The sequence below is a fragment of the Lagenorhynchus albirostris genome, chromosome 20 (assembly GCF_949774975.1).
Source record: "Lagenorhynchus albirostris chromosome 20, mLagAlb1.1, whole genome shotgun sequence".
NCBI classification, from domain to species: Eukaryota; Metazoa; Chordata; class Mammalia; order Artiodactyla; family Delphinidae; genus Lagenorhynchus; species Lagenorhynchus albirostris.
This window is the reverse complement of record NC_083114.1, coordinates 3,614,006-3,634,877: the sequence shown is the minus strand read 5'-3', so window position 1 is coordinate 3,634,877 and position 20,872 is coordinate 3,614,006.

Genomic DNA, 20,872 nt, shown 5'->3' with positions numbered 1-20,872 from the left:
TGAGGAGATTGGATTCAAGTCCCAGCTATACCATCTCCTGCTGCGGACGCTTTTTTTTTTTTAATTAATTTTTATAGGAGTATAGTTGCTTTACAGTGTTGTGTTAGCTTCTACTGTACAGCAAAGTGAATCAGCTACACGTGTACATATATCCCCTCTGTTTTGGATTTCCTTCCCATTTAGGTCACCACAGAGCACTGAGTAGATTTCCCTCCGCTATACAGTAGGTTCTCATTAGTTATCTATTTTATACATAGTATCAATAGTGTATATAGGTCACTCCCAATCTTCCAATTCAGAGCCTGGAAAATAGAATTATCTCCCATGGTTTTCTGAGAATTGATATGTACAAGGACTCTGTCAATTCAAACTCACTATACTACCTATACATGGTTGATAGTTTTTTATAACACAGACACTGTGCGAAGATACTTATAAAATTTGCATCCCAATATAAGTCTATGAGGGGAAGATGATTCTTTTCCTATTTTGCAGATTAATAAACCAAGTCTTAGGACAAACATGCTGATGCTGTGTTCCATCCTCAGATATCTTGATTTAATCGAACTGAGATGCAATCTAGGTAGGCATTGGATCTTTCTACAGCTCCAAGATGGTTCCAACGGGCAACAGGGCTAAGAATCCCTAGCTTAGGGAAGCTAACTCCTTGCCCTCCAGGTGAGGACAGGCAGCTGAGTTATCACCAGGAAATGCAGACCCCAGGCCCCCCAGTCCAGCCCTGTTGAATCAGAATCTGCATCTTAACCTAGCCCCCAAGGGATCTGTGAGCACATTCAAGTTTGAGAAGCATGGGACTAAGTCACAACTCAACTGTAGAAACTAATTTATTTTAATTTTTATTTTTTTTACTGAAGTATAGTTAATGTATAGTGTTCTGTTAGTTTCCGGTGTACAGCAAAGTAATTTAGTTATATATACATATATTCTTTTTCATATTCCTTTTTTTTAACATCTTTATTGGAGTATAATTGCTTTACAATGGTGTGATACTTTCTGTTTTATAACAAAGTGAATCAGCTATACATATACGTATGTTCCCATATCTCTTTCCTCTTGCATCTTCCTCCCTCCCACCCTCCCTATCCCACCCCTCTAGGTGGTCACAAAGCACAGAGCTGATCTCCCTGTGCTATGCGGCTACTTCCCACTAGCTATCTATTTTACGTTTGGTAGTGTATATATGTCCATGCCATTCTCTCACTTTGTCACAACTTACCCTTCCCCCTCCCCATATCCTCAAGTCCATTCCCTAGTAGGTCTGTGTATGTCTGTTTAGGTCTTCTGCCCATTTTTGGATTGGGCTGTTTGTTTTTTTGTTACTGAGCTGCATGAGCTGCTTGTAAATTTTGGAGATTAATCCTTTGTCAGTTGCTTCATTTGCAAATATTTTCTCCCATTCTGAGGGTTGTCTTTTGGTCTTGTTTATGGTTTCCTTTGCTGTGCAAAAGCTTTGAAGTTTCATTAGGTCCCATTTATTTATTTTTGGTTTTATTTCCATTTCTCTAGGAGGTGGGTCAAAAAGGATCCTGCTGTGATTTATGTCATAGAGTGTTCTGCCTATGTTTTTCTCTAAGAGTTTGACAGTGTCTGGCCTTACGTTTAGGTCTTTAATCCATTTTGAGCTTATTTTTGTGTACGGTGTTAGGGAGTGTTCTAATTTCATACTTCTACATGTAACTGTCCAGTTTTCCCAGAATCACTTATTGAAGAGGCTGTCTTTTCTCCACTGTATATTCTTGCCTCCTTTATCAAAGATAAGGTGTCCATATGTGCGTGGGTTTATCTCTGGGCTTTCTATCCTGTTCCATTGATCTATATTTCTGTTTTTGTGCCAGTACCATACTGTCTTGATTACTGTAGCTTTGTAGTATAGTCTGAAGTCAGGGAGCCTGATTCCTCCAGCTCCATTTTTCGTTCTCAAGATTGCTTTGGCTATTCGGGGTCCTTTGTGTTTCCATACAAATTGTGAAATTTTTTGTTCTAGTTCTGTGAAAAATGCCATTGGTAGTTTGACAGGGATTGCATTGAATCTGTAGATTGCTTTGGGTAGTAGAGTCATTTTCACAATGTTGATTCTTCCAATCCAAGAACATGGTATATCTCTCCATCTATTTGTATCATCTTTAATTTCTTTCATCCGTTCTTACAATTTTCTGCATACAGGTCTTTTGTCTCCTAAGGTAGGTGTATTCCTAGATATTTTATTCTTTTTGTTGCAATGGTAAATGGGAGTGTTTTCTTAATTTCACTTTCAGATTTTTCATCATTAGTGTATAGGAATGCCAAAGATTTCTGTGCATTAATTTTGTATCCTGCTACTTTACCAAATTCATTGATTAGCTCTAGTAGCTTTCTGGTAGCATCTTTAGGATTCTCTATGTATAGTATCATGTCATCTGCAAACAGTGACAGCTTTACTTCTTCTTTTCCGATTTGGATTCCTTTTATTTCTTTTTCTTCTCTGATTGCTGTGGCTAAAACTTCCAAAACTATGTTGGATAAGAGTGGTGAGAGTGGGCAACCTTGTCTTGTTCCTGATCTTAGTGGAAATGGTTTCAGTTTTTCACCATTGAGGATGATGTTGGCTGTGGGTTTGTCATATATGGCCTTTATTATGTTCAGGAAAGTTCCCTCTATGCCTACTTTCTGCAGGGTTTTTATCATAAATGGGTGTTGAATTTTGTCAAAAGCTTTCTCTGCAACTATTGAGATGATCATATAGTTTTTCTCCTTCAATTTGTTAATACGGTGTATCACGTTGATTGATTTGCATATATTGAAGAATCCTTGCATTCCTGGAATAAACCCCACTTGATCATGGGGTATGATCCTTTTAATGTGCTGTTCGATTCTGTTTGCTAGTATTTTGTTGAGGATTTTTGCATCTATGTTCACCAGTGATATTGGCCTATAGTTTTCTTTCTTTGTGACATCTTTGTCTGGTTTTGGTATCAGGGTGATGGTGGCCTCGTAGAATGAGTTTGGAGTGTTCCTCCCTCTGCTATATTTTGGAAGAGTTTGAGAAGGATAGGTGTTAGCTCTTCTCTAAATGTTTGATAGAATTCGCCTGTGAAGCCATCTGGTCCTGGGCTTTTGCTTGTTGGAAGATTTTTAATCACAGTTTCAATTTCAGTGATTGTGATTGGTCTGTTCATATTTTCTATTTCTTCCTGGTTCAGTCTCAGCAGGTTGTGCATTTCTAAGAATTTGTCCATTTCTTCCAGGTTGTCCATTTTATTGCCATAGAGTTTCTTGTAGTAATCTCTCATGATCTTTTGTATTTCTGCAGTGTCAGTTGTTACTTCTCCTTTTTCATTTCTAATTCTATTGATTTGAGTCTTCTCCCTTTTTTTCTTTATGAGTCTGGCTAATGGTTTATCAATTTTGTTTATCTTCTCAAAGAACCAGCTTTTAGTTTTATTGATCTTTGCTATCATTGCCTTCATTTCTTTTTCAGTTATTTCTGATCTGATCTTTATGATTTCTTTACTTTTCCTAACTTTGGGGTTTTTTTTTTTCTTATTTCTCTAATTGCTTTAGGTGCAAGGTTAGGTTGTTTATTTGAGATGTTTCCTGTTTCTTAAGGTAGGATTGTATTGCTATAAACTTCCCTCTTAGAACTGCTTTTGCTGCATCCCATAGGTTTTGGGTCATCGTGTCTCCATTGTCATTTGTTTCTAGGTATTTTTTGATTTCCTCTTTGATTTCTTAAGTGATCACTTCGTTATTAAGTAGTGTATTGTTTAGCCTCCATGTGTTTGTATTTTTTAAAGATCTTTCCCTGTAATTTATATCTAGTCTCATAGCGTTGTGGTCAGAAAAGATACTTGATACGATTTCAATTTTCTTAAATTTACCAAGGCTTGATTTGTGACCCAAGATATGATCTATCCTGGAGAATGTTCCACGAGCACTTGAGAAAAATGTGTATTCTGTTGTTTTTGGATGGAATGTCCTATAAATATCAACTTATTCCATCTTGTTCAATGTGTCATTTAAAGCTTGTGTTTCCTTATTTATTTTCATTTTGGATGATCTGTCCATTGGGGAAAGTGGGGTGTTAAAGTCCCCTACTATGACTGTGTTACTGTCGATTTCCCCTTTTATGGTTGTTAGTATTTGCCTTATGTATTGTGGTACTCCTATGTTGGGTGCATAAATATTTACAATTGTTATATCTTCTTCTTGGATTGATCCCTTGATCATTACGTAGTGTCCTTCTTTGTCTCTTGTAATAGTCTTTATTTTAAAGTCTATTTTGTCTCATATGAGAGTTGCTACTCCAGCTTTCTTTTGATTTCCATTTGCATGGAATATCTTTTTCCTTCCCCTCACTTTCAGTCTGTATGTGTCCCTAGGTCTGAAGTGGTTCTCTTGTAGACAGCATATATACAGGTCTTGTTTTTGTATCCATTCAGCCAGTCTGTGTCTTTTGGTGGGAGCATTTAATCCATTTATATTTAAGGTAATTATCGATATGTATGTTCCTATTCCCATTTTCTTAATTGTTTTTGGTTTGTTATTATAGGTCTTTTCCTTCTCTTGTGTTTCTTGCCTAGAGAAGTTCCTTTAGCATTTGTTGTAAAGCTGGTTTGGTGGTGCTGAACTCTCTCAGCCTTTGCTTGTCTGTAAAGGTTTTAATTTCTCCATCAAATCTGAATGAGATCCTTACTGGGTAGAGTAATCTTGCTTGTAGGTTTTCCTCCTTCATTACTTTAAATATGTCCTGCCACTGCTTTCTGGCTTGCAGAGTTTCTGCTGAAAGATCAGCTGTTAACCTTATGGGGATTCCCTTGTGTGTTATTTGTTGTTTTTCCCTTGCTGCTTTTAATATGTTTTCTTTGTATTTAATTTTTGATAGTTTGATTAATATGTGTCTTGGCGTGTTTCTCCTTGCATTTATCCTGTATGGGACTCTCTGTGCTTCCTGGACTTGATTAACTATTTCCTTTCCCATATTAGGGAAGTTTTCAACTATAATCTCTTCAAATATTTTCTCAGTCCCTTTCGTTTTCTCTTCTTCTTCTGGGACCCCTATAATTCGAATGTTGGTGCGTTTAATGTTGTCCCAGAGGTCTCTGAGACTGTCCTCAGTTCTTTTCATTCTTTTTTCTTTATTCTGCTCTGCAGTAGTTATTTCCACTATTTTACCTTCCAGGTCACTTATCCGTTCTTCTGCCTCAGTTATTCTGCTATTGATCCCTTCTAGAGTATTTTTCATTTCATTTATTGTGTTGTTCATCATTGCTTGTTTCCTCTTTAGTTCTTCTAGGTCCTTGTTAAATGTTTCTTGTATTTTCTCTATTCTATTTCCAAGATTTTGGATCATCCTTACTATCATTATTCTGAATTCTCTTTCAGGTAGGCTGCCTATTTCCCCTTCATTTGTTAGGTCTGGTGGGTTTTTACCTTGCTGCTTCATCTGCTGTGTGTTTTTCTGTCTTCTCATTTTGCTTATCTTACTGTGTTTGGGGTCTCCTTTTTGCAGGCTGCAGGTTTGTAGTTCCTGTTGTTTTTGGTGTCTGTCCCTAGTGGCTAAGGTTGGTTCAGTGGGTTGTGTAGCCTTCCTGGTGGAGGGGACTAGTGCCTGTGTTCTGGTGGATGAGGCTGGATCTTGTCTTTCTGGTGGGCAGGTCCACATCTGGTGGTGTGTTTTGGGGTGTCTGTGACCTTATTATGATTTTAGGCAGCCTCAGTTCCCTGTGCTATACAGGAAGATCTTGTTGTTTATCCACTTTATATACAGTAGTGTGTATCTGCTAATCGCAAACTCCTAATTTATCCCTCCCTCAACCCCCTTTCCTTTGGTAACCATAAGTTTGTTTTCTATGTCTGTGAGCCTGTTTCTGTTTTGTCAATAAGTTCATCTGTGTCATATTTTAGATTCCACATGTAAGTGGTATCACATGGTATTTGTCTTTCTCTTTTTGACTTACTTCACTTAGTATGATAATCTCTAGGTCTATCCATGTTGCTGCAAATGGCATTATTTCATTCTTTTTTATGGCTGAGTAGTATTCCATTGTATATATACCACATCTTCTTTATCTATTCATCTGTCGATGGACATTTAGGTTGTTTCCATGCCTTGGCTATTGTGAATAGGGCTACTATGAACATTGGGGCACATGTATCTTGCAGAAACTAAATCTGAATCCAGAGCTGACTGCTTGCAAAGCCATGTTCCTACTATGGCCTCTTCCCCTGCAACTGTGAATACATTTGAAAGTACTTTCTAATAATTATAACCTTCTCATCTGATTCTCACAGTAGGCAAAGATATTCATATCCATTTAATAGATGACAAAACAGAAGCACAGAGATTATGAGTCCCTGTCTAAGACATAGAGAGTAAGACACTAGGATTTGAACCCCAGTTTCCTGACAAATCATAGTGATTCAATGATGTATTTCCTTAAGAATTTTTTTTTAACTTTTGAAAGATATTTTCCCCCTTAACCCTGGCTGACATACAATACCCTCTTCTCCTTTCTCCAAATTTTGACATTGTTCCATCCCATGCCGAGTGGCAACAGGAGTTTGCTGGGGCAAATTCAACTCTGGAACGTTCTCTGCCACTAAATCACAGCTGCCACCCGAACTGCCACTGCCAACTCCCCCGGACTGCCCTAAAACCACATTCCATCTGCAGAATGCTGCCAGGACAGTGCCAATGAAGAGTGGAAAGATGTACTGAGAAATATTGGAGACACAACAGAAAAACAGGTGTTCCCAAACACCCCCCTCGAGCCCACACTGAGGCGTAGCGAACAACCCAGGGAAAAACACATGGGATAAAGAGTCATTTGTTAAAACCCGGTCATAAATCCCACAGAACAATGCCACATTGTCAGGCTGCCCTCTCATAACGTTTTCCCGCCAGTAACACTGGTACGTGTGTGGCTTGAAGAAGCCCCAGCAGCAACAGAGAAGACAACCCTGGTTTGCTGGAATATTGGGCGAGCTCAGGCTTGCCAAGTCCATCCTACGAGGTGAGTCATAAATCTCAACAGGTCTGTTTTTTCCTCCCTGCAGTCGGGATTGTGTCGGCTCTAGTGTAAGCCTCGGAGTGTATTTTGTGGTCTGATTGGAGGGGACCATGAGCTTCATCCTACTCCTCTTATCCATCTTCTCACGCTCTTTGCTTGGAGCAGAGGAATGACATAATTAAACCCAGAATCCTTTGAGAACATGAGTATTCATGGAAGTCATCACCCCAAAATACTAGACTTAGAAAAGATCCTGGAAATTATCCAGTATAAATATCGTTAAGCACAGATAAGCAAGCAGCCCCGTGGTTGGTCCTTAATGACCCTCACCTCCTGTATCCATGCCATCTGTAGGCCCACAGTGGACCTGTGTAACCTAGAGGATGCTGTCGAAATAATGGCGTGTGACTTCTGAGGTCCAGTCACCTTGTTCCCTCAGATCACTCGCTCTGGAGGAAACCAGCCCCCATGTCCTGAGGACACTCCAGCAGCCCCAGAGAGGGCTTCACGTGGCCAGGATTGAGGCCTCTGACCACACGCAGCACCGGACACGTAAATTAGCCGCCTGGGGAGGACATCTTCCCACCCCCGTCGAACCTTCCGACGAGCAGAACTGGAGACCCTGGGCTGGACTGCCCAGCCAGGGCCTCTGAACTCCTGAGCCACAGAGGCTTTGAGATCATACGTGGCGACTGTTATTTGAGCGAGTTGTAACACAGTCATAAGTGCTTAAAAGAACAGCCAAAGCGGGGACAGGACAGATGCAACATGACAACGGTGCAGGATAATCTTTCCAGTTAAAGTGCACCCTTGTTTGTATGGTCTACAAGACTTCACACTGATGCAGGAGGTCCCAACGAGATCTGACTGCCAGCTCAGCATACTCCAGCCGCATCGCCTCCTACTTACTTCCCAATTATCTCCCCTGCAAGAACGTTTATGATCCCACTTTACAGTCTGCCTGGCATTCTCTGCCCCCAGAGCTTCACATAGGTGAATGCTTCTTGGTGGTCAACACTCAGCTCAAATGTCACTTTGGAGAGATTTTCTTGTCACCAATCCCAAGGAGGCTCCTCTCCCCACACCTCCTGTCCCCACTGATACCCTGTAGCTGCAGGATATCACACAGGTGATGCTCTTCACAGCACTGGCCACGCTCTGAACTTACCGCACATACTCCTGCCTAGACTTGGTTACTCTCATTTCCCCAACAGACACAAGTTTCACAAAAGTACCTTGTTTGTCTTATTTTCTCCTGTATCCCTGGAAGATCAAAATGCGCTTGCTGTGTTTACACGCTCAACAATATTTGTAAAGAGAAGAATGGAGATTGGGAAGGACAAAGGGAGGAAGGGAAGGAAAGAAGGTTAAAGAATGAGCTCCATCTTTGAAATCTTTTAGTGAAAACAGTAGTGCCTCTTTGAATTACCATACATCGAATAAGCTCCTACTTTGCACAGACAAGTCTTGTGTAAGCTACTGAGGATGGAAACTAGCCACACAGCCTTGTCCCTCAAGGGGAACTTGACTTTGAATCAATTTATCAGAATCCCTTCCAATGACTTGGAAGTCAAGAGTCAAGGAAGGAAAGAAGTCTAAAAGGGAAGCGCAGAGGTATGGGGGCGGTGGGCAGGGTTTGGGGGTCTCCAAGCCAGCTTGCCAGGAGTTGAGAAAAGTACTGAAAGAAAAGTCCAGAAAGAGTTCTGGCCAAATTTGCAAATGATTTGCCAATTTTCTGTAGAACCAATCAGCAGCACAGAGTTGAACAAAGTATCTATAGCCTGCAAACAAGCCAATACTCCATGGGCATCTTTGGAAAATGAGACTTTTGGGGGGTCTCTGAAGAGGGACTGAAAAAGTCACATCCTATGGGACCCCAGTGAGAATACTCTCCCCAGCCCCCGAGAGCTTTGATTTCCCCCACTGCCATCTTTATCCCCAGATGGAAACAGGTGGTGTTTGGTACAGAAGGATGCGGCTGGGAAACACAGCAAGCAAAAGGGATGTTTCTAATTGGTGTGCCTGGCCCTTCTGAACGGAACAGAACAATTTACATTGTTTGAATCATAAAAAATCTAGAAAAAATTCCAGTGGGATCTCTGACCCACGACACCCCAGGCTCTGGGTCAGTATCGCCCACTCATCTGTTTCTATAATCCTTTCCATTTGTACTGGGAAGGAAAGATTTGGTCCACTTGGACTTGTTTCCATCCCGGGCAGGCTGGGCTCGTGTATCTCGCTCACAGAACTGATGCTAAGAAATGCATCTTTAGGATCTAAACCGCAGTATGAGGGTGCAGTACAAGGAGACCCAAAGAATGAAGTCATGAAATGAATTTCAAGACAGGAAACTTTGGGCCAAAGATGAAAGGCCTTCTTAACTGTGAAAATCTATTAGAATATGTAATGCTCTCTCAAGAATAGAAGCACCGTTCCTTACGTTATTTACAACAAGGGGAACAAAGGGCTGGAGAACGCACACTGATCCCACTTCAGCCCCCGAGAGGATAGGAAAAATGACCTAATGGTGATTTCCTATCGCTAACTGACATGACCATTTGAATCTGAAAACGTTAGAAAGTAAGGAACCGGACTCTCCTGTATCAGGAGTGCAAGCGGGCCGGCGCCTTTGGCATCTCTGCAGCTTTTGGTGGAGGGAAGTGAACGTCTGTGCAATTCCACGCGCCCCACAGATGCTGCTGCTGGATGGGCTCAAACTCGGGCACAGCCAAGGTGTCCAAAGAGGGTCACGGTGTCCCACACCCAGTACCAGAGCCACAAGCCAGCCAGGAGCCTCTTCTAACTGCAGTGAGACCCATAGTGTCTAAGAAACAAGTCATCCCGGAGATAAGAAAGCACAGGGGGAGATGTTTAGTCTTCTCGTTCAAAAGGCATCAGCCTAAGCTCCGTTCCTGTCCTGGGGGTAAACCTAAGTGGCATCTGATACCAGACGTGCGCGCTGCAGCATTAGCGGAGAGCTCTGCACTGTCCCTGAGTCATGGAATCTCAGACCTGGAGGGAACCTCGGGGTTTCCCTAAGGCACCTCCTCCCGTGTTAAAGTGAGCTGTGTTCTAGAAAGTGGCGCAAAATCCAGGAGAGTTCTGGGAACAGCATCAAAGCGGGGTATTGGTGCTTACCTGAGGCCAGAACAGTGATCACTGGAGTTTAGTGAAAGAAAGGGTACTTACCTGAGGCCAGAACAGTGATCATTGGAGTTTAGTGAAAGAAAGGGTACTTACCTGAGGCCAGAGCAGTGATCACTGGAGTTTAGTGAAAGAAAGGGCCTCGTCTGGAAGGAGGAAGAAAGAACAGGAAATACTGGCAGAACCTGAACAATGTGAGACTCTCTTGTAAACTTTCCTAATTTGTATGCAGGCTGCATCGCACTTTTCCTTGCGTAAAAACATATGCACTTTGAAGGCTGAGTTGCTCTGTGGGTTGAGAGAGGAGCTGGGAGGGGCAAATTCATTTTTACGGGGGGGTCGGGGACCATGCATTTTCCATCTTTATGGAAAGATGGTGCCCTAGCAGAGTGCCCTAGGTGCCCTAGCAGAGTGGTGACTTGCATAGTTTAAAGGGTGAACATGAAAGAGGGTTTCTGAGACCTAAGGTGGGGACAGAAACCCTGGTCCCCTTGGTGGTGGTGACTTAATCTAAGCCTTTCAGACAGAAGCCACCTTCCTTCTGCTTTGGATCCTCAGAGGGGCCAGGGCTGTCTCAGTCACCAAGGGGAGAGTCACTGGCCCAAGCAGGGTAAGAGGTGGGGTTTTTGCCTGGGTGGAATAAGTCATAAATAAATGCATCTTGGAGGCCGACGGCCTGCACAGCCTAATCAGACCCCCGACAAGCCCCTTGCTCCCTCCAGGGCTTGCTTGTTTTCACCAAGAAGGAGGAACCCCTGAGGGTCCCCTCTCAGCCCCCAGAGCACTGGGCTAAACCTCCCAGGGGTCCCAGTTGGAGCTGGGAGCTCCCTCTGGGCTGCACACTTTGAAGGTGCAGGAAGATCTCCATCCTGTGGAGGTTTCGGCAGGGGGGAGGGGTGCAGACGAGGGCTCTCCCCCTCCCTCGCCTGGGGGGATTAAGGACGCTCCATTGTCCCCAGCCTGATGGCCCCAGCATTTGCATACATCAAGTCCCCGAGCTGGGATAGGGGCACCGGACTGCACCTGCCGCCCGGGGTTCCCAAGGCTGATGGCAGTCAGACCTTGCAGGTAATCCATTTGGGTCCTTACAGATTGGGGTCCAGGCTTGGGGTGAAATAATGATGGAGAAGGGAACGCGGCGCACGGTACACACACGGCTGCAAGTGGTCAGGGGTCTGGGGAAGCCCGGGCTTTGAATCCGGGGCGCTCTTTTAAACAGGCCTTTATGTGGAGAGCCTTCCAACCTCCTAAGCCTCATTGAACTTGAAAAGCTACAAGCTCCCTTTCTTTCCGAAGACCCTCTGGCCTCTTCGCTTATCTGTTTCATCGAAGCCATTGTTAGGGGCTGCATTAGTGGGAACCGGGATCCTCCCGAGGAGGCGCGTATCATATCACAGATGTAAAAACGGTAGAACAAAGGTCTGAGCCGTCCAGGGAGCCCAGGTCATGGCTGAGGGGATTCAGGTCCCTGCCGGTGCTTCCCCGCATAAATAACATTTTCCAGATTACAAATCGCTTACAAATACAGACAATGCATTATTGCTGAGAACGACGATTTCCACTTCACAGGTGGTGAAACTAAGGCTTCAGGAAGGGACGATGCCCATCACTGACGCGTCCTGAACCGAAGCCCCTGAATTCGGATCCCAGGTCCCGCGTTCTCCCGCCACATGGCACCGCGAGTGCGAAACACCAGGGCAAAGAACTTCAGGACGAGGCTGCATCCGGCTTTTCACTGAAGCAGGGCTGAGCCAGTATACCTATGATGTATCATTTTGGTCTCGGAATATATTTCTGGCAAATCAAGGAAAATAATTTAATGAGCACCGGAGGTATGTGGGACCGTGGGCGGGGGGGTTGGGCACCAGGGCTCCGGGTAAGCTGCTCCCAAAGAATCATTAGCAAATGAATGGCTTATTCAAGTGCCCCGAGGGACTGCAATGGGGCTGGCCTGGGTCTCCAGAGGAAGCTCCACCAGCTGGTCCCCTGCCTGTCCCCCACCCTCCCCCAGCCTTTCTTCCCTTCTCAAGCCCCGGGGCGCTCCACCATCCTTAACATTTGTTCTCCAAAATCAGGAAGGGTCAGAACACCATCCCCTGGCAGTTGTTGGCCAACTGACCTCATCTTAATGTCACTGGCTTTTAGTCCAGTGTTATATCTCACAGAGATCTGCATTTGGAACTTAAGGAAAGAAAAATCTCGTGGAATTTACACAGAGCAAATTCACTCTTTGAAGATGGGACAATTCTAGGAGTTTCAACAAATCACACCATTTTGTAACCAGCACCACAGTTAAGGCATAGAACCGTTCCATCACCTCCTAAAATCCCCTCCTGCCCCTTAGTGGTCAACCCCACCACCACCCACTGGGCCCATTGTTTTGCCTTTTCTAGAATGTCAAAAAATGAAGTCACACGTGTGTAGCCTTTTGAGTTGGGCTTCTTCTGTTTAGCATAATGCTTGTGAGATTTATCCATGCTGTTGCGTGTCTCTGTACTGCATTCCTTTTTCTTGGTGAATAGAATTCTATTGTATGGAAGGACTATGCGTGGTTTATTCATTCATCAGTTGAAGGACATTTGGGTTGTTTCCAGTTTGGGGAACTTTGGAATCAAGTTACTATTAGACATTTGCATACAGGTTTTTGTGTGAACATGTTTTTATTTCTCTTGGGTGAATGCCCAGGCATGGAACTGCTCATCATATGGTTAGTTTATGTTTAACTTAAAAGAAACTGCCAATGGCTTCCCTGGTGGCTCAGTGGTTGAGAGTCCGTCCGCCTGCCGATGCAGGGGACGCGGGTTTGTGCCCCGGTCCGGGAAGATCCCACATGCCGCGGAGCGGCTGGGCCCGTGAGCCATGGCCTGTGAGCCTGCGCATCCGGAGCCTGTGCTCCGCAACGGGAGAGGCCACAACAGTGAGAGGACCGCGTACCGCAAAAAAAAAAAAAAAAAAAACTGCCAAGTTCATTTCCAAAGTGCCTGTGTATCATTGTTGCATTCCTGCAGTGTCAGTGAGAGTTCTAGCTGCTCCTCCATCTAGTGTTGTCTTTTATTATTATTGTTTGCCCATCTAACAGGTATGTGGTAGTATCTCATTGTGGTTTTATTTTGTATTTCCCTAATGACTAATGTGTGTGTCTGTGTATTTTAAGACCTTACTTTTCAAAGAGTTTAGGTTCACAGCACAATTGAGAAGAAGTTATAGAGATTTTGCTCCTACCCCCTGCTCCTAGCCCCCTTCTATCAAAATCCCCCACCAGAGTGGTACATTTATTACAATTGATGAACCTACCATGATACACCATTACCTCCCAAAGTCTGCAGCTTACATTAGGGTTCACTCCTGGTGGTGTATATTCTACAGGTTTGGAGAAATGCATAAGGATATGTATTCACCATTAAATATCAGAGTATTTTCACTGCCCTAAAAATCCTCTGTGCTCTGTCTCCATAGCTTTGCCTTTTCCAGACTGTCATGTAATTGGAATTAAACATATATAGCCTTTTCAGATCGGCCTCTTACACTTAGTAATATGCATTTAAAGTTCCTCCATATCTTTTTATGGCTTGATAACTCATTTTTTTTTTTAGTGCTGAATAATATTTCATTGTCTGGATGGACCACTGCTTATGTATCTATTGGCTTACTTCACCTACTAAGGACATCTTGGTGGCTTCCAAGTTTTTCTTAAGCTTTTATTATGGAAAATTTCAAACATATCAAAAAGTGTTAATCGACAGAAGACTACAGTGAGCTTACTGTATCTATCACCTAGCTTCAAAGATTATCAGTGCCTGCCCAATCTTGTTTCATCTATACCCCTATTCATTTCTCCCTGGCCCCTGAACAGTTTGAAGCAAATTCCAGCCATGAATCATTTATAAATATTTCAGTATCTACCTCCAGAGATAGGATTTTTAAAAGCTTAACCATAATATTACTCTCACTTTTTAAAATATACAATAAATCCTTAATATATTAAAAGTTTTATAGTGTTCATATTTTTCTGATAGTCTTATACGATTTTTTAAATTTGGTTGAGATGTCTCCCCAGGTTCAAAGATTCTCCTTTCAAATCCTTCTTTCTTCTTGCAAATGTGTATTGAAGACACCAGGATATGTGACCTGTAGAACTTCCCATAGTCTGGATTTTGCCGTTTCAGGCACTGTGGAATTTTCCGTAGTGTCTTTAACATGAACCTTGTATTTTGTGTAAATGGGCAGTTACACAGTTACAGTTATTCAGTTACACCTGAATCCAGATTAATTCATGAGTGTTTGCAAAATGGTGACTCAAATCTCAGCATTCTTCCTTCCTTCATTAGCTGAAATACTCCTTAAAATATCACCTTCCTCATTAATTACTTAGTTACCCAGTGCTACACATTATATAGAAAAGGCAACATAGATGCATGATTATTTTCTTTTGTTTACACATTTTCAAAATAATGGGGATAATTCTCAGAATATTCCAAAGGTGAGCAATTTCTTTAGTATCATATGAGCTCATATGTCATGTATTGGTTTGATATGATTTCAATCCACTTGTTTATGACTTACGTGAAGATGTTTTATTCCACTTGCTTAGGGCAAAGACACACAAAAATTGTTTTTAGGATAAAGTTGTTTCGATAGGAGAATGAAGTAAGCTGTGTCAGGTGCCATACCCCCCCCCGCCATTGGTGTTGATAAGCATTCAGTAGTTCAGCTATTGTGTATTGCTGGGCCCCATCCCACAAGTTTCTGCTTCAGGAGGTTGCCCCCGCTCGCCACAACTAGAGAAAGCCTGTGCACAGCAACGAAGACCCAACGCAGCCATAAATAAACAAACAAACAAACAAACAAACTCTATTTGAAAAAAAAATTTTTTTTAATTGCTATTGATGCTACTGGTCCAGGGACCACATTGTGAGAAGCTCTGTTCTAGAGAAAGCATCTGATTGTCGCACCAGCCACAGCTGAAAAGATGAACTTGTCTGTGATCAAAAGGACAATATGCACCCCAATGTTCATTACAGCACTATTTACAATAGCCAGGACATGGAAGCAACCTAAGTGTCCATCATCAGGGGAATGGATAAAGAAGACGTGGTACATATATCATATATACAATGGAATATTACTCAGCCATAAAGAGGAACAAAACTGGGTGATCTGTAGAGACATGGATGGACCTAGAGACTGTCATACAGAGTGAAAGTCAGAAAGAGAAAAAAAATCATATATTAACACATATATGTGGAATCTGAAAAAATTGGTATAGACAACCTTATTTACAAAGCAGAAATAGAGACACAGATGTAGAGAACAGACGTATGGATACCAAGGGGGAAGGGAGATGGGATGAATTGGGAGATTGGGATTGACATGTATACACTATTGATACTATGTATAAAATAGATAACTAATGAGAACCTACTGTATAGCACAGGGAACTCTACTCAGTGCTCTGTGGTGACCTAAATGGGAAGGAAATCTGAAAAAGAAGGTATATATGTATACGTATAGCTGAGTCACTTTGCTGTACAGTATAAACTAACACAATATTGTAAAGCAACTATACTCCGATAAGAAAGTTTTTTAAAAAAGGAAAAAAAAGAAAGTAAAGCTGAAAAAAAAATAGTGCAAACCCATAATCCTCATTAGTTATTCCAAGTTGCCTTGGTTTATTGCATACCCTTAACAAATTGTTCTCCTATTTTCTTTTAAAAATGAACTTTGACTAATTACTGAATATAGCAGGCATACATTTTTAGTAAAAAAGGGTGATGCCTCCTTGTGCAGATAGACAATGGGCTTTTCCTCTCTCCTGTCTGGTGTCCTGATGACACACCACAGCTCATCTCTCATGGACCCCATCACCAAGATTTCACAGCATTGTCAAAGCTAAGTTCATTTAAACTTAAATTTGGAAAGAAGCCCTATACTTCCTATTACTTTGAGAAGTAGGAAGGAAGACTGAAAATGAAGCAAGGCTTCAAAAACCAGAGAAGCAGCAAATGTGTTGTCATAGCCCCAAAAGTTATTAGGAGGGCTGCTCAAGATAGAAGAGACTTTAATTATGGGGGCTTTTTCCTCCCTGATGTTTTAGTTACATTTGGTTGTGAAGGTTATAAAAATGAATAAGACGTGACCCCAGTTCTCAAGGGGTGTACAGTCCAGCTGGAGGGCTGACCTAAGAAGGAAGCGGAAGGATGTGTGTTGGACCAGAAACTCAGGAAGCACACTGTCAGGGCACACGGGAGGGGAGGGTTGACTCCAACCCAGGGATGCACAGAAGAAAGGACCTGCCTCCCAGGAGCGTCTTCTTTGTCTACAATTCATTGAATCCTCCAGACACCCTCCTGGGGTCAGTTATCTGTGAATCTTAGTGTCAGAGCTCTTCCAAGGATGAGTAGCCCTTTGAGATACGAGAATAATTAAAAGAAAGCAATGAACCACTGAGCTGTCTGAACTTGAACTCGAACTTCTATTATTCTTGTGAAGGCGTGGGCTCCTACAAATATAAGGTGCATTATACCTCAAACCTGCTTCAAAGCTTGAAGTATTTGACCATGACTTAACACAAGCTAAAGACAGAACAAAACAAGACAGAAAACCTCGTAGCACACCTTTCTGCAGTCCCTCCCCTCTCTCCAATTCCAGCACCAGAAGCAAACCTCATCCTTGACTTTGGGAGCCTGCAGGCTCTCCTATGAGTTCTTGGGATGCTCTGATGCTCTGGCCACAGACACTAGGATCCCAGACTTTACTAGACCCCTCGGTCCCATGTTCGGCATCAGAAGCTCAACAGAGAGACCCCTCAAATGGCATTGCGTCTACAGGCAACCAGCAGAGAAGAGAGGGTTATTCTAGGTCAGAGGGAGAGAGCTTGTCACTCTGTGACCTGAACGAATAGGCGACCTAATAGATGACTAATAATAGATGATCATTCCTGGAATGATCACGAGTTCACATTTCCTGGTCTTGGAAGAGGAGCTAAGAATACTCCCCCTTTCAGACTGAAGGCCCCTCAACAGTTCTCATTTCACAGATAAGAAAAATGAGGCACAGACATGTTAAGTGATTTTCTTCCCCGAGCTCACAGCCTGTCTGACTCAGTCACTACAGCACGCTGCTTCCCAGGGAAACTGAGACCCCCCTCGGTGGACAGGGTGTCTCAGCCCAGAAAGTGCCTTACTTGTTAATTCCTGCTTTCCTTCCCCCAAACCTCCAGAAAGCGCTACTGCTGTGCCCTTCAGCTCTCTGAAGGGATTGTGAAATGGTGTGGCTGCCTGATGCCTGGTTGTCTCGGAAACACCAGCATGGAGCTTAAGGCTTACATCGCTGATGTGCACCTGTGCACACACCAACGTCACACTCAGGTGCACGCACACCTGGATTCCCACCTGTTTCCGAGTCCTGCATCGGGCCCTGGGCCCTGACATGCTGTCTATATTCCTTCACCTGGAATGTTCTTTTCGGCTCTTCTCAGGACAGCCTACGACAAGCCTCCTGGGTCTGCTCATTGCAGCCCTGCCTTAGGGCCCCTGTTGAACCTGGAAGGTCCTCCCGGATATACGTGCCTTCTTATCCTCTAGCCGCTGCTTTGAAGCGTCACCTCTTCCAGGAAGCCTTCCTCTCCTAATCACAGGGATGATGTGTGAGCCCTGGGCTTCACCCCTGCTGGGGCTTGTCCAAACTGGAAACTCCTATTCATTCCTTTAGTTTCGCCTCACTGGATTAGCCCAGACTTCATAAACTCGTGTCACCAGTTAGAGAAATGAGGTGTCTCACGTATCCCTTTCAGCAAGAACTCAGGATCTGTCCAAATCGGACCATTAAAATAAGGTCACTGAAAAAAAAATCTCAGGTGTTGAGGCAAACCATCCGGCCACAGAGTCAGCTAGCTGCTCAGGTACATATGATGCCAGATTCAGTCCAGATTCATGGAAATTTTTTATTCTGTAGGATTTTTTTTTTTTAATCTTTTTGCAGTGGAGTTTGAAGGCAGTGGGGATGAGGGGAGAAGGAGAAAAACACAGGAAATGTACAGGATTCTGGAATTTGAAATGTACGGGGAAGACAAGTAAATTCTCCCTTGCAAAAATCAAAGCACAAGGTAGTGGCTGGAAGTTCAATTAAATGGACCACCTGCAGAAAATGGGGACCAGAGGAAAAACACCCCGTTGGCACAAAGAGAAACCACACATTTCTAAAAGCTTCTGTCAGTGGATCGTTAAACCTGCAGTGCCACTAAGCTTCAGGTTTGGATGCCTTGGCGATGGTGGCGGGGAAAATGCCAAGGCACATGCACCGGGCTGAACACGCACTTTGCGATTCCTGGCAGACACCTCCACTCCCACGCAGAAGGTCTGGGGAGTGTTCAGGAAGCAAAGCACTTGTGTCAAAGCAAAGGAAGCCGGCGGCACTTCCACAGCTAAGCTGCACATACACTCTGGTTTACTTTCGGAGAGCCAAGAGCAATTTCTACACCAGTGAAAATATTCTCAAGGTGAAAGAGAAACAAGACCACTCCGCTGACCACATTCATCCGTGAACAAAAATTACTTATGCTTCCTAGTTTATGATATGGTTCCTGTCTTGTATTCACACTTTGGGGTTGATATTACCCTTATTTTACAAGGGAGGCACTTGAACCTCTGAGAGTATAAATCATCTTCCAATTAACGATCATTAAAAATAATAATGCCTAGTATTTCTTCAACACTTTCTATACACCAGACACTCTGCTAAGAACTTAATCTACGTGATCTCATGTATTAGTCATGAAATCACCCTTGCTGGTCCTTGAATCCCCTTCCTCAGCTCCCTGGCATCATTTGACTCCCGTCTTATCCCTTGGATGGTTTCCACTCATGCTTAGAATAAAAGCCAAAGTCCAAAGTTTACTGTCATCGTGATGTTAGGCTCTTACCCATCTCGGGGACTTGGTATTTTGCTCCTCCCTCTTTCCCCAAACACCCTCACCCACACATCATGCTAATCGCTAATACCTACTCAACCTTCGTGTCTCAGAGTAAATATCGCTTCTTCCACGAGGTCTTTCCTAACCCTCCTGTCTAAATCTGGTTTCCCTATTTAAGCTCACCAAACACACTGTACTTTTCCTTTGGAACACTTACACGTTGGTCATCATTTATTTGCTTGGTTATACCTTTTCTATCTGTTCTCTTGAGGCCAGGACTGGGAGTCTTTGGGGCATCACTGTATCTTTATTACCTGGTGGCACCTGGCATATGGTGGGTATTTAACAACTGTTAACAAAACAAAAACAACGTTTGATAGTAAATCCTAAGAGGTGAAAAACATACACAACACGTACATTATTGGGATACGTGTTTGTGGGTACAATTCCTCAACATTTAGAATATAAAATTCTATACAGTGTAGTTTTTTGACTTTCAGAATCAAATCATGGACAAGGTGTAGAAGGCTGTGCGGACACTGTAGGACAGAAGATAAATGTTAATGACCTTGACACAGTAAGAACAAGGGTATAGTTGACCAAAGTCAGGTAATGGAAGTGGGGGATGGAGAAGGTGGTGGGTCCATCCTAATCTTATTAACTCGGGTGTCAATATATACTGTCTGAAGTTGATTTATTGAGAAACGGAGGTTTAAATAGATGATTTAAAATTAAGTGTAGCCAATAACAAAACCAAATATAAAAATGTGCATGTCAAGCATTGAACATTGTGGGTGGACTCATAAAAGATTAAATATTCATCGTTCCTAAGAGGGAGTCTATAAATATCCCTAAAATGGTTAAATCAAAACACAGAGACATCAGCATTTTATCTCCAGTTACGAAGGCACCTTAATAAAAACCAGAACTGAAGAAAAACATTAAAATTGTCCTTGAGGAGTGAGATCCCTGGCTTTTATCACAGGCTATTCTGTGCTGTTTAACTGTGATTGTCATAGTTTGGGTTCTCCCAGAAGTAGGTCTTGGAGGCAAGTTGTCTACTGGGATGCAAAGAGTACCTGCAAGAAAGTGGGGGAAATGTTATAGGGAAGAGAACCACTAATAACTAAAGGTTATTAAACCAGCTACTGCAATGAGCAACTAAAGCTATTTCCACAGGAAAACTGGAAAATAACGTAATCCAAGCATTTCATAATTATCTTTTATCTTTTTATAATTATCTGAGAAGCAAGGGACCTGCGGGTATTTATACACTGATCCTCAACAGTCACTGGCTGAAGGCTGCTCCCAGGGTGTTGCTAATTTCCCAGCACTTCCAGCCCACTGTACAGGAGGGGGCAGAGCAGCCTGCCGTGGTTCTAGAAAACAAGCTCTCAGGCACAAAGATGCAGACACTGCCAGTCAGCCGTTATGGGGACCAGGTACAGGGTGAGGACCCAGGGATACAAATGAAGCGCCCACAGCTTCTACTACAGTTGTCACGTGTGCATATTACTTTGGTACAAACATAAGTAAACATGAACTACCAAAATGTGTTTTAAAATTTCTTATGTATCCACACAAGGAAATGAGCATTTATGAGGCATCAGCCATGGACCAGAAACTGTTAAAACAGATCCATTTATATAGTCCTATTTAATTTTTCCTATAACCCTGTTGTTGTGCATTACGATCATCTCTTCCAGATAAGTTAAAGAGAGCTCAGAGCATCTTTGTAAATATTAGAGGGAACTCTAGTTTCTAAGGTAAGTCATTACATGTAAATATAAGCAAGTATTGAATAGGA